The 15366-nt window shown below is 38.9% G+C and overlaps 1 protein-coding gene across 1 annotated transcript in view; it reads right to left on the bottom strand.

Moving 5' to 3' along the window:
- LOC118828121 (tubulin polymerization promoting protein) overlaps positions 1-13505 on the bottom strand; it is a 138290-nt gene extending 124785 nt beyond the window's left edge. The window contains exon 1 of the mRNA XM_036734537.1: positions 13354-13505. The gene's annotated coding sequence lies outside the window, so the exon portion shown is untranslated. The remainder of the gene's footprint in view (positions 1-13353) is intronic.
- Between the last annotated feature and the right edge of the window lie 1861 nt (positions 13506-15366).

Raw genomic sequence — 15366 nt, 5'->3', positions numbered from 1 at the left:
CCCTGCTCTCTTCCTTCCATTGTAACTTCCCCAGAAAGAGTCTCACAGACTTGCCCCAAGAATTCTTTATGCTGCTTGTCTGCCCATGAGTAAAATTTCTTAGTTTGGGCTTTACAAGGATATATATGTCTAGCATGCTATAGAGAGGATTGTTTTTCAGGTAGGGTTTAAACTAAAGGGCCTCTTCTAATTCTGAGATCTGTATGAACTTTTAAAAAAAGAATTCTACTAATATGCCTATTACAAATGTGATTACTATCAGGGTGTCTTGAGTGGATTTCCATCAGTAATAGTTTGGGTTTATACACCATTTTAAGGGTTTACAAAACATTTTTTTGTCATAACTTGGTGAAGTGAGTAGTACAAGTATTGTCCCCATTTTCCAGATGAGGAAAATGAGGCTCAGAGCAATTAAATGACCTTTTCCAGGTCATGCAACTACTAAGTGATAGGACTGAGATTCAAACTCATGTCCTCTGACTCCCAAGTCAGTGCTTTTTCTCTAACATTACATCGATTATGAAGTTATTCACCAAAATAAACATCTCGTAAAGGCTATACATTACTCTAGGGGTGCCATTTTTCATGGATTTATATCTGTTTTTATGGATTTGGATGGGTTACAAAATGGGATATTTATCATATGTCTTAGATATTTATCAGTTGCCATGAAACCAGACGATATTCTAAAAGGGGTGAAAACCAACCTGGCCCAGGGGCAATGATGACATCAGGATCTCTGGGAGGAGTTTCAGCTGGCAGACAGTTGGGATAATGATGCTGTGGCCTCTCTCAATGCCACCTCTCCCATTGCCCTTCTCCCCAGTTACACTGTTCTGTTTCTCAGGGCTGCTTCTTCTCTGTGGCCCAGCCTCTTCTCTTCTCCCTCCACAGATACTCTCCCTGCCCTCTCTGAATTCCCCTCCCTTACTGCTGATTCTGTCTCCCTGTGTTTTTCTCCTCTTTTCTTCCTCCTCTTAATCAGTCACTACCTAAGCAGCAAAACTGATATTTCCTCCCTCTCCATATTTCTAATATTCAAGCAGGCTATGGTATTAGGTAGCCTGAGTTGCAAAGCTTTTCACTTATGAGTGGTGGAATAAACCAGTACTCCCATAAAGCAGTCCCCAAATGTTCATCCCTGATTATGCCCTGCATTTTGGTGTAGGGGAAAAAAATTGGTCTTAAAGAGTTGCCAGAGATTTGGACTTAAATCCTATCTCAAATACTTGCTAGCTTTGTGACTGGGGGTAAGTCCTTTATCTCCCTGTGCTTCAGTTTTCTACAAAACAAGGCTTATAATAAATACTTATAATAACTAAATATAATAAATATTTATGAGAAATAAATAAATTACAGGGCCGTTAAGAAGACTGAACAAGATGGTATATGTAAAACACTTCGAAAATAATAAAAAACTACATCCATTGACAATCAAGAAGTATTTTTAAGTCCTACTATGTGCCAGGTACTATGCGAAGCACTTGGGATATAAACAAAATGAAGTAAACAATCACTACTTATAAGGAACTTACTCTGACTGCCAACCTTTATTATTGCCCTTCATTACTCAATACATTTTTAGCTAGATGAATGTTATTGTCCCAGGGGTCTTGTCCTCCAGAAGCTCCATCTTTTTATGTGAACATTTGTCCACTTTGTTTGAGGTACTTTGTACTTTTTTAAACTGACCTTTACGTAAGGCTTGAAGGTCTGTGAAGTACTTTTTGTCCATAATCTCATTTGAGCCTCACAACAATGCCATGAAATAGGTGTTCAATGCATTATTTTTATTTTTTATGTTTTATTTATTTTTTGGTTAACAAGCATTTATATTCTCTTTCTGCTACCTCTCTTCCTCCCCTGCCCGTTAAAGAAGACAAAAAGAGAAACAAACCTTTGTTACAAACAAGCAAAACAAATTCCTGCATTAGCCATGTCTGAAAATGTATGTATCATTCTACATCTAGAGTCTATCACCTCTGGCAGGAATCATGCTTCATCAATCCTTTGAAATAGTAGTTGATAATTTCATTGGCCAGAGTTCTTAAGTCTGTCAAAGATGTTTTTTAAAAAGATTGTAACTATATAAATTGTTCGCCTTATTTTGCTTACTTCACTCTGCATCAGTTTATACAAGTCTTCCAGGATTCACTAAAGCCTTCCCTTTAGTCATTTTTTAAAACAACACAGTAGTATTCCATAGCATTCATATGTAAGCATTTTTCAAATATTTTAAAGATGAAAAAATTAAGTCTGATAAAGGTGAAGTAATTTGTTTACACTCACCCAACAAATCAATGTCTAAGGAGCTATTTGAACCAGATCTTTATGACTCCAAGTCAAACGTGATTTATCTCCTATGCAGGCTGCATCAGTTATCCTATATCATCCTTCCTTCCCTAAGCAGTTATCCTTAATAAGGTATTCTGTCTTAATCCTAAAAGAGGAAAGCATAACTTTAAGTGGATAGACTTTCAGTCATTGCCTTACAAAGCCTACTATTTGGTGGGCTAAGCAGCAAGGGAAAAGAATGGAAATGATGACTTGCCTTCATGTCAATTCCACATGCCTGCCAGTGCCGCATCCTTTGAAGTCCAGCATCCTTATTGTAGCAAAAAACTCAACACCAGGAGAGGTTAGCTCATGAGACCAAAATGGAGCTATATCAAATCACATACCCTAAAACTGGAAGGTCCAATTAGAGAGAGGCTTTGTTATAATTCTGGCAAACTCTACGAAAAATCTACAACTAACTCCTCTTGGTTAATGTCCTAGAGCAGGTTATTTTCCTTGAAAATGCCCATCATTTATATCAGATTCCATGCCATCTTGGGGAGGGAGGGGAGGAGGCAGGGGAAGAAAATCTGGAGCTTGAAATCATGTGGTACTGAGTGTTGTAAACTAAAAATAAAAAATCTTAATAAAAAAAGATAAAGATATGCTGTTAGCATATACAATGTTCTCTTGGTTTTGCTCATTTCACTCTTCATTATTTTGTGCAAGTCTTTCCACGTTTTTCTAGAATCATTGACCTCATAATTATTTTGTCTATTATAAATACCCAGATTAACTATAAAGGACATATGAAGAAAGACACTGTCTGTATCCAGAGAAAAATTGATAAATTGAAGTACTTATAGGATAATTTTACACACACACACACATATATATGGGTATGTGTGTATACATATATATGTGTGTGTACATATATATATTATACATATATAATACATATATATTATACATATATAATACATATATATATGTGTGTGTGTGTGTGTATATATATATATATATATATATATATATATATATATATATATATATAATTTGTCTAATTATAGCCATCTCTCCATCTCTGGGGTAGAGAGGGAGGAAAAAAATTACATAATAATTTTGCTGTATATTTGAAAGAAATAGCAAGTTGTGCATGGTAGATTTGTAGTTTCATGTACAATCATCTTTTTATTGTATTATGTTACAATGTGTTTTATTCCCTAAGATAAAAATTTTTTAAATTAAAAAAAGAAAGTGCCTATCTTTTTTGCTTCCCTCCCCTCGTTAATCAGACTTAAAAACTCTCCCAATCCTTCTTCTCAGGTGCAAGGAAAGCAAATCCAGGACAAGAGTCCTAGGAACAATCTGGTCACATGAGGCTACTACCCAAGTGCTCAGTCTTCTGTGCTGTACATAAATACTAGAGGTTGAGGCAGATAACCTCAAACAGTTGCCAAAATAATATTTCAAGTCTGACCATTATCTTATAGGTCACTATCTTACCCAAAAAACCTTACTATTGCCTATAGCTTCCTATTGCCTCTACAATAAAATACACACTCCTTACTCCAGCATTTTAGGCAGTCTCCAATCTAGCTGCAGGTCCTAAGACATAGCGGCCAACTTAGAACACCTTCCCTATAGGATGAAGAAGATATACTCATTTGTTTGAACAACATGTTCTAAACACATATTGCACAAAAGGTACCATGGAAGACAAAAGATACACATAAAACCTGAGCTGTGTCCTCAAGACACTTCCAGTTTAGTAGGGAAAATAACACGCACACACACATACACATCAATGATGATACTACTATTAATGTGATAAATGCTACATGAGTAGTACACATTAAATGTTATAGGATTTGGTGTAGGAAGTATCACCCCTGGCAAGAATAATATAAATCAGAGAAAGTGTCATAGAGTAAGGAGCAGTTGAGTTAGATGCTATTAACAAATCATACTTTCAGTGCATTAAAGTGTATCAGACTATTTATCCCTATATTAAATGACCCCAGGCAGTTAATTGTTTTTGAGTTTCTCCTCTGCTTTAAGTCCCTCAGCCTGTCTGTCTCTAATAGTATCCAGTTTCTTACTTGCTGTTTCTAACTCACTGTGGGCTAGGAAATTAACTCAGCTTACTAAGCTACCTAAAAGAAATGTCAAGAGGTTTGGAGTAAGGACCCAAAGTGCTCTCCTAAGGAAAAAGTTACACTGATGGTATGATACGTGTTTTGGCTCCTAAAGCTCCATTTTTGTTTCCTTCTGGTAGGAAATCTCTGCTGTGTTTTTTTTTAATTTTTGCTATGATGCATAAGTAAATTGTGAAAAGGGAGGTATTGTTTATATATATATATATATATATATATATATATATATATATATATATATATATATCATACATGTACACACTAATACTTCTATTAGTGAAGAAGGTACATTCCAATGAGTAACTTTGTCAGAAATTATGACTAGAGACTAGTATTTTTGAACATCAGAAAAGGGACGGGGCTTAGGTAGCAAAAATTATTAGATACTAACTGAAATGACATCAAAGATAATAATAATACTATCATCTTGCTCCCTGGGAAAAAGTTTCTTACCAGGAAACTCATCACCATGGAAATTCACATGAGTTTTGATCATTCACATCTCATCAATAGCCTCAGTAGCCTTCACCCCTCTGATTGGAGGCCTGGAGGGGGCAGGGAAGCCAAAAACTCCTCCCAAAGCCTCCACATAAAGACGGTTCAGAAGCCCAGCCAACTCTTCCTTTCCTACCAGCTATACTCCCTGGAGTCTGCTCCACCATCATCGTGCCCCATCCTCCCTTTTCAGCTTTCTTTTATGAGTTGTCTTCTCCTGATTTGATTATAAGCTCATTGAGGGAATGGATGGTCTTTCTTTGCCTCATTTGGATCCTCAGTGCTTACCACAGTGTAGGTACTTAATAAATATTTATTACATTGTATTGCATAATATCTAGCATTTATATAATATCTTTAGGTTTACGAAGTATATTACAAATATTATTTAATTTTATCCTCACAACAATCCTGGGATGGAGGTACTATTATCACCTCCATCTTATAGATGAGGAAACTGAAGAAGACAGTGGTTAAGTGACTTTCCCAGGGTCACATGGCTAGTAAGGGTCTCAGGCAGGATTTGAAATTAGGTCTTCCCAACTCCAGGCCCAGTGCTTTATCCACTCTGCCATCTAGTTGCTTCCAGAAAGCACCACCACCACCATGACTAATAACAACAACAAAATACATCAGTTAGTCTTGGGGCAGAGGGAGGAGATAGTCTAGTTGAATCATCCTAAGAACCAATCCTAGACACTAGATATAGAAATAGCTATGACACATCAATAAAATGTGTGAAATTCAACATGTCATTCAATTTAATTCTTCAAAATGACTACTGTATGCAAATGTGCACTACCATGCTAAGTTCTGGGGATGTAAAGATGAAAAGCAATGTTGTCTCTGTCCTTAACAAGCTACATGAAATAAGACGAATTAATAGGTAAGTATAACATAAGGAAGAGCATGATAGAGGTAAAGGACAGACCTAGATAAAATGCTCTACAAAAATTCAAGGATGGAGAGAACATTTTTGTCTGGTCAGGCACCATGAAAGGTTTCATGGAGAAGATAGCACCTGAGCTGATCCTTGGAGGAGGAGGATTTTTAACACAGAGTGAAGAGGGAATGCATTTCAGGCATAAGGAATGATCTGTGGAAATACATAAAGGCAGAAGGTAGTAAACTGAGATTAGGGAATTAATAGTGGTATAGGTTGCCTGGAACCTAGAGTGTGTGGAAAGAAGCAATGTGAAATAAAGCTGGAAAAATAGGCTGCAGCCAGATTGGAGACTGCCTAAAATGCTAGAGTAAGGAGTCAGTATTTTATTGTAGGGGCAATAGGAGGCCATAGGCAATAGGAAGGTTTTTGGGTAAGATAATAACATGATCAGACCTAAAAGATTATTTTGGCTACTGTTTGAAGGAAGAATTAAAGAGGGGGAAAGACTGGAGTTAGGGTAGTTAGGAAGTCATTAGATGATGAGAATCTGAACTAAGGTAGTTGGCATAATAAAGACAAAAGGTTAGATGCAAGAGATATTGTGAGGGGAGAATCAATTGGACTTGGTGAATGGTTGCACGTGGCAAATGAGAGAGAGAGGAAAGAGTCCCAAATTTTGAATCTGACTAACTGGGAAGGTAGTGTTACCCTAAGAGAAATAAGGAAATTTAGAGGAGTAGCAGGAACAAAGGGAAGATCATTAATTTGGTTTTAGATATGTTGAATTGCATATGCTGGCGGGATACATAGGTTTAAATGTCCACCTGATAACTAGAAAAGTGGAATTGTTTCTCAGGAGAGATTGGAGCTCTACAGTGGAGTCTTATCATATGTTCATTTAGCTTATATCCTCCACAAATTTAACTTGCCCAAATTTAATATAAAAAATTAAGAAAAAATACAATAAATAAGTACAGATGTCTCCTACCATTCAATGAAAACATAGGGATCTGAGTTGGGAGATGTGAATTTCTGTTCCCTCAGGGGTTCTCAGTTCCACCACAACTCTCATAGTGCAAGCATCTGGCCAAATCTCACCACTTGCTAAATTCTAGAATCCCTCTTCATCCTAGCCACAGAGACTATTCCTTCTGTTTATTTTGGCAGAGACAAGGAAAGACAGCTTTGGTTGGCCTTTTTAGAGTTCTCCTGGTCAACTAGGAGGCACCTGGTGAGGTCTCCTTTGACCTCTTTGTGTTTTCCTTCACCTTATGGTGAAGCAAGAAAAAGAAACAATTACACAATCATCTGGTCACCCTCTAATATTAATCTCACTTATGTGTAAAGCTCTTTTAAAAGCATTTCCCCCACTAACCATCAGTTTTCTGGCCAGATAAATCCTTACCTAATTTTGTTTACTTCTATATGAGTAGAAGTCCTGGTTCCTGCCTTTCTCTAGGTCAATAACTTCCCTGACTAAAGTGAAAAATAAGATTTGAATGGAATTGTTACCATAGTAAGCATTCAAATAAATCTGCTCTCTGATATAGATAATGTTCTTTTAAAAAGACTACAAGTTGTGATATATGATCATGATAGAATACTACTGTGCTATGAGAAATGATGAACTCCATGATTTTAGAAAAACATGGATATAGACTTACATGAAATAATGAAGAGTGAAATGAGCAGAACCAAGAGAATGTTGTATTCAGTAACCGCAATATTGTTTTAAGAAGAACTTTGAGTGATTAAGTCATTTTGACTATTATAAATACCCAAATTAACTACAAAGGACTTATGAAGATGCTATCTTCATCCAGAGAAAGAATTGATAAATAGAAATACATATAGAATGATATATGTGTGTATGTATGTGTATACATATAAAAATATATATATGCACATATTTCTGTCTAAGATAGCCACCTCTAGAGTGCAATGAGAGAAGGGAAGAATAAAGAAAAAAAGAAAGTTACATGATAACTTCATTATATATTTAAAAGGAATAGCAAGTTGTACATAATAAATAGAGTTGCGGTTTCATGTGCAATCATTTTTTTTCTATTCTATGTTATGGAAATGCTTGTTTTATTTAAGTTCAGAATAAAATAAATATATTTGCAAAAAAATCCCACAATCTACTTCCAACCACAACAGTTTAGAGATACTAACTATGCTGCTGCATATGTATACAGCTTAAGGGATTTTCAATGGCATTTTAGATGATCTTCATTGTAAGTGCTGAACTTTACTGAATGCGTAGAGTTGGGAATCATCTCCATAGAGGTAATAATTAAATTCATGGGAACAAATGAGATCAAAAAAGAAGATATTGAGAAATATCTTTTTACTTTTCTAGTATAAAGTTTTCACTATACAAAGTATTATTTGTTCCTTTAAAATGAACTTAAATAGCTATGCAAAACAGCATGCTTGATACACTAAGGGACATAAAGAAACATGAGACACACTGTCCCTGTCCATAAAGAGACATTAAAGGAGTGAAGGGAAGGACTCTAGTATATTAGGTATATTCTTTATGGAGTATTAAAGAAAATATGGATAACAATCATATATGATAAGAATACTTGGAAGAGAGACTAAATAAAATTGATAAAATCATAGATGTATCTAAATAACAAAATATGGAATCATGGAAGAAAGGTCATCCGACTTTCTCCTCTGAAGCTTGCAAAAAGATTTGAATCAGTTTTTCTCCATCTGTCTATTTTTTTAAGCAAAATTTACTATAGTGTCTTGTCCCAAAATGTCCAATGGTAAAAGAAGAGGCTTGGGTTACATGGCCTTAGGCAAAACTGAATATGTAGAAGATTGAAAACTAGATTTTCTTCTCCCTTTCTATTTTCCCCCCATATTCATTATATTGAAGTATGTTATATTCTTGCTCAAAAGAAAGGTCCTATCTGAGCATTTAAAAATTAAATATCAATCTATAATTTATGATATCCAGTCATGGTTATCAATTTTAGAAGCTAAGAGACAGCCTATGAGTTATGTAGTCAGTAAAATCTAAAGAAACTGGGGCAGCTAGGTGGTGCATCTGATAGAGTACCAGCCCTGGAGTGAAGATGACCCGATTATACTTACCAGCTGGGTGACCCTAGGCAAGTCACTTAACCCCAATTTCCTCCAAAAAAAACACACATTGAATACAACATTCTCTTGGTTCTGCTCATTTGACTCTTCATTATTTCATGTAAGTCTATATCCATGTTTTCCTAAAATCATGGAACTCATCATTCCTCATAGCACAGCAGTATTCTATCACAATCATATATCAGATCTGTAGTCTTTTTAAAAATTGATTTCCATGTTTACTCTTTCCTCTGAACTCCTATTATCTGTACCTGTCTCAGTATCTGGGATATACTATCTTGACTTGCTATTTTTTTCAATGTGTGTATGTCTTTTCTCCTCAACTAGACTGCAAGCTTCTTAAGAACAAGGAAACCAGGCACTCAGATATCTTTTGATTGATTTTACTGTAGAAGAATGTGAACTCCTAGAGGACAAGGATTGCTCTTCCTTTTGTCTTTGTATGCCCAGAAGGTAGCACAATTTAAGTACCTTGTATAGTAAATGGTTTGATGGATTGGATGTGAAATCATTTGAAAGAAACCAGAAATATTTTATATAGAAACCGAGAAAGCAGTTAGCCTGTTATATAACTCTAGAAATGAACAATTTCTTATATTCTTAGGACAATTTAAAAAAAAATAACAGATTTGGTTTTGGTCATCAAAAACAAAAAAAACCTGCTAAACTATCCCAAGAATGAGTTATTTTTTTACAATTTCTGACTACAGATATACATATACATCTTTTTATTCTTTTTGATTCTATAATCATAGAATGTCAAAGCTGGAAGAGACCTTAGACATCATTCAAGCTAACTTCTTCATTTTACAGGTGAGGAAAGTGGGTCTCAGAAAAACTGAATAACTTGTTTAAGATCATATAAATAAAAAAAAAACCAGCAGATTTGAGGCTGAAACCCAGGTCTCCTGACTCTAAATATACTAATAGTCTCTTAATATTATACCATATCTTTCTTCAAGGCTTAGCTCATTTACCACCTCCTCTATGAACTTTTTCTAAGCTCTGCCTGTCCCCTATTAGAGCTATTCCCCTCCTCAAATTACTTGTCACTTATTTATCTGTTGCATATGCTTTATCTCCCTGAAATGCAAGTTCCTTGCAGGCAGGGATTTAAAAATTTTTCATCTTTATATCTCCTTGAATTTCCATCTTTGTATCTCCATCATTCTCTGGAAGATGTTAGAACTTCTGATAAAACTGAATTGAAACTGAATTTAATTGCCTCTCCTAGTCATCTTGTGAATGAACCCTTTCCCCTACATAAATAAATACATCTGAAGTGATGCTCAGAGGTCCCAATAAAGAGTTCCCTAAGTCAGCCATTCTCAATGGGCCTTGTTTCCTGTGATTGGTGGCACTCCCTGGTGGTGGCACAGGTGGCTAGTGTTGCTTTGCCAATTTTACATGATGAGTTTGCTGAGGCTGTTATAAAAACAATATAGCTTCCCCAATAATACCTCAAGTTAATATGGTAAACGAAAGCTGTCCAAGATCATTTATTATCAGGTGCAGTAAAACAGTGAATTTCAGTATATAAAAATATGTATTTATATAACATTAATAGAATTTATATATAATTATATATTTATATAATTTTTATATATGATATAACAATGTCCAGGGTTTGGCAGATGAGGGGGTGATATCAGTGAAGGCACAAGTTTTAAACATATGAAGATGCAACAATACTGCTTGCCCTCCAGACCTATGCTACAATCTATCTGGAACAGACTAAGTGTAATCGGTGTCTGATCCTCCTGGGGAAGACATCGTGTCACACCTCAAAATCATTGGCTATAATTAGGTATAGTTGTTAAGTCCCACAGTCTCTACCCTGAAGATGCTCTCCATTTTAATTGACTCTTCCACTGAAGGGTGTTGTCAGCTCTAAGGCAGTAGAAGATAATGCATAATAGCCACAGCATGTAGGAAAACCTGCACCTACATGGCATACGTAGCTACTGCAGTAAAGTCTTCCTGAAAGCAAAAAGGAGGAAAAAATATACAAAGCATTCAAGGAGGTCTTTATCTTTCAACAAAAGAAGGAACAAAAATGAAATCAGTACTATTTCTTTGGATAGACCAGCTTCTAATGAACATTTGGCAATTTAATGTTTGGTAAACATGCACAGAAAAATCTACAGGTTTTAAGAAGACAAAAGTGGTGCATCATTCATTGCTTTATAGCAGTCACAGAGTTGTAGATCACCAATAAACCAACACGTCAGATACAATTTATATCCTTTAATGTATTCATGGCATTCCTTCCCATTACTGCCAGTTGAAATCCTGCCCCTCTTGTAAGCCTCTAGTCAAACACCAAGTATTCCAAGATCCACGATCCATGATTCCATGTAGCCTGTCATTATTCCCCATCCATATAATCAGCTTGATGTGATTCCTCCCTTCCCAGATCTCCTCTTATGGCGTCTTTCTCATACTGCTGCACACTATAGTTATCTGTCTACAGATCTTCTTTCTGCACTAGATTACAAGCTCCTTGCAGATAAGGCCCATGTGTTATTTTTCTTTGCATCCCCAAGGTGCTCACTTAGCACAGTGCCTTGGACACATCAGGCACTGGGAAAATGTTAGATAAAATACCTTTAATTTTAAATAAAATACCTTTAGCCATAAGAAAAGGATACGAAAAAGACAATTAAAATAGAAGGAAATGCAAACATAACAGTTATGTTATAGTGTACTTTGACCAGACATTGAAGGCTTAGAATATAACCGAAGATGCAGAATTCTTAGTCTCTTTTTTTTAACCATCAGTTTTCAGTATAAGAGAGAAGCCTTTTAATGACATAGAAATGCTCAAATGTTACTCCTTGTTATGGAAGCCCTGTAAAAAAATTTTTTTCCTGGGTAGCATACACTCTGAATTTTGCTCACAGATTTATGTGGAAACAATAAGTGGAGATAAGGCAAAAACTTCTGGGGAAAAGTTGGTGATTTGCATATGATAAAATCCTATCAACACTATGAATAATAATCCTGGTGTGGGAAGGGAAAACAATTTGCTCTAGAGCAAATTCATTGAAGCTTGTGGAAAGTCTCTTTTCACAAAAGGAACCTTCACAAATTAGGTCAAAAGATCCCCATTCATTCTGAGTCTACAAGGGCACAAAATGACCCATTTTTGTCATTCAGAAGAGCTTTAGGTTCTTAAATCCTTAGGCTATTTAACAAAGAGTCCGTCTCTTAGAGGAAGCGCAATCAACTTTTGCCAATTGATTGACAGTTATGTTTTAACTTTGGAATATAGCCTGGAAAGGGAGAAAACGCTTTTATTGCATATCCATTATAACCAGCTACCGCAGGATTTTTATGAGCAGAATTATTTCATGTGATAGGGGCAATAAAGGGAAGTGCCAACACCAAGATTGAATTGTATTTGCATAAAGATGGGAAGAAAGACTCAGAACGTGTTAGAAGGCCTACAGGGATAGAGCTTCATTTGATTTTTAATTATTTAATTTCCCCAAGAACAGAGGGCTTGGCCCCGCAGGAACCCTGAATTCCCTCAAGCTCTCTCACTCCCAACATCCCTAGTCCCTTGCCCCAGGCCATACAGTGAACATCAGAGAACCCACAGGCAGTCCATCCACACACACCCTTCTATCTGCCCTCGCCCTCACCCCCAGTTTCCAGCTCAGGAGCCTCTGGCTGTCATAGTCTCCTTGCCTACACCACCAGCTTTTCTGGCTCAAAAAGAAGGAAAGCCCGGCTGGGGCCCTATTTGAAGGATGGAACAGGGTCTGTGTCAAGTTGAGGAGTGGGGGAGGCGAGGAAGAGAAGGAAGAAGGGATGATGTAGAACCCCAGGATCTGAACCTTCCAAGACTGCACCCGTCCTGCTGCGCCAGGGAAGCTACGTCTTCTTTAGATAAGGCGCCTCAGCCTGAAGGGTGATAATGCCATCGCCCCCAGCTCTGGGTACTCGAGCCCCTGGGGGGAATGAAGGTGTTCTCGGAGCGCAGACAGGTTCAGGTGCAGTGTTCAGGCCCATCTTGGCGGCCGGTGCTAGGGGGATAAAGACCTCGCTCATCAACACTTCCCCCACCCCACCCCAATCTTCTTGCCTGCGGTAACAGGGACCCCGCAGCACACCTTCCCCCACAAATACGCAGCCTCAGCTCAGTCAGCAGGGTTGGCCAATGCACCATCCTCGAGCTGGCGCAGGTGCCAAGGCGAAGGGTGCAGGCGGTGCTCGGTCGGGAGCGGGTGCGCGCTGTGCATGCACGGTGCATAAAGAGGGGAGACCCCAAGGAGGAAGCCCCTGTGGACAGAACCGCGGAGTTCTCTAAACAGCACCTCGTCTCGTCCCCCCAAAGGGACGCTCCCAGTTGAGGAGACGCAATCTCCGGTCAGACCTGCCGCCGCCCTCGAGGGCCGCGCCGTGCCCACTTACCCACGGGGGAAAGCAGCTACAGGAGCAGCGGCGCCTCCTCCTCCTCCTCCTAGTCCTCTGGGGCCACCCGACACCCCAGACCAGACCCGGCTGCAGCTCCCAGACTCTGCCCAGTGGCCCAGCCGCCACCACCGGGGCCCGAGCCCCGCCTCAACACCGCCAACGCCCCGCCCCCCCCTCGCCCATTGGCCTCTGGCCACCGCCTCGGTCCCCCACCCACTTTCCTCATTGAGTGAAACGGCTCCCCGCCCCGCCCCCTTCCCTGCTCGGGCTCTGCAGGGGGAGCGAAAGCTAGAGCGCTGCAGCCCCCCGGAGCCGAGAGGCAACGGCCGCAGCCTCTCCCTTAAATGGCCCGGGTGGAGGACTGGGGCCGGTCTGGCGTGTCACTGTGCTGACAGGTCTAGGGACGCTTCACTCCCCCAGGCCTCTCTCAGGTGTGCAGGGTTGAAGGGCAGGCAGCATTTCTGCAACAGGCAGCGTGGGAAAAAAAAAATTCCGTGTGCATCCAGTGGGACCGACTTCTAGATGCGGATTTGGAAGGAGAGGGGCTTGATAATGGGGAGGCTTTGGATAGGGGCGGAGTAGGAAAGATTTAGCCATATTGAGCTCTGATGGGCTGCAGGGGGAAGCTACACACACACACACACACACACACACACACTCGCTAGCCTAGTTGTTGGAAGCAAACAGGCTTAAGAAATCAGTGTGTTTCTCGGTGGCTGAATTCGCCAGTTTTTACAGCTTAGGAAACCAAGGTTGTAGACGTGACTTTGTTTCTTCTCCCGCTCTACTCTTTTCTCTGACACAGAAAAACAGTAAAGGAGCAAAGATCTCCATCGCCAAATGTCTCTGTCTCTTTTTCAATGTCAAATCAACAAGCTTTCTAGCTGTGTGACGCTGGGCAAGTCACCACCTCGGCTTGCCTCCGCTTCCTCCGCAGTAAAATGGGGATAATAACAGCGCCTACCTCTTAGGGTTGTTCTGAAGACCAAATGAGATAAAATTTGTAAAGTTCTTAGCACAATGCGTAACACATAATAGGAGCTATAATAAATTCCCTTCCTCTTCTCTTCTCCTCTCCCCCCACGCCACTTTAAGAGCCTACTATGTTCCAGGCACTATGCTAAGGATATCTGCGTCTGTCTATTTCTCCACCCGTCTCCCCCACCCCCACTTCCAAGCACTATCTGAATTATCCTTGAGAGTACTAAAATAGAGATACCTCAGTTTGTTAGAAGGAGCTTTGGTACCCTGCCTCTGACAGTGGTCTTTGTTATAAAATGCAGGAGACAGCTAGAGGTGCCCTTTCCAACAACTGACCCACTACTAACCCTGAGAAAAACTTACCTAGCAGCACCTGATCAGATAAAGAAGAAAGCTGCCTTTACCATCACAGTCCTCCCTCTACCCACTAAGTTATGGCCTCTTTCTTCTATTTTTAAGGTCTAGATAACAAGTAGTGGCAAGTAGTCTACAGTATGTTTAGTATTCTCCAAACCCAGGCAACAAGTTTTTTGTTTTTGTTTTTTCCTCCCACTTACCTATCCTTATTCCAAGGGCTGCAGCTCTGAAGTCCAGCCCCCCTGACCCTGTCTTAGTAACAGTTGAACTAAACTCAGGATCTTGATTTTTCTTTTAAATTCTCTATTCCATTGCTAGAGGTCTGAAAACAGCTCTGATGAGATCTGCTTCTGTATTCATGCTATTATTGTTTTGTCATTTTCCCATCCCCCCTTCTTATCATAGATGGAATCTTATACTTATTTAATTATTCAAGGAATACTCATTAACTCCTGTGTGTTGAGGAAGCACTGTCCTAAGCACCAGGGGAAATATGAAGTTTAGGCAAAACAGTCCTTACATTCATGGAGTTTAGTCTAGTAGGGGCATGGCACAAAACTGGAATATACAAAGTTACATGATTAGTTCATAAGAGAGATGCAAAACAAAGTGCTGTGCGAAATCTGAGGAGAAGTGTCTTTCTGAAGGTTTTTCTAAGAAGACTTCTGGAGA

Source organism: Trichosurus vulpecula, chromosome 1 (genome assembly GCF_011100635.1).
Source record: "Trichosurus vulpecula isolate mTriVul1 chromosome 1, mTriVul1.pri, whole genome shotgun sequence".
NCBI lineage: Eukaryota > Metazoa > Chordata > Mammalia > Diprotodontia > Phalangeridae > Trichosurus > Trichosurus vulpecula.
The sequence above is the reverse complement of the archived record's forward strand: the minus strand, read 5'-3'. Positions and strand labels throughout refer to the sequence as shown.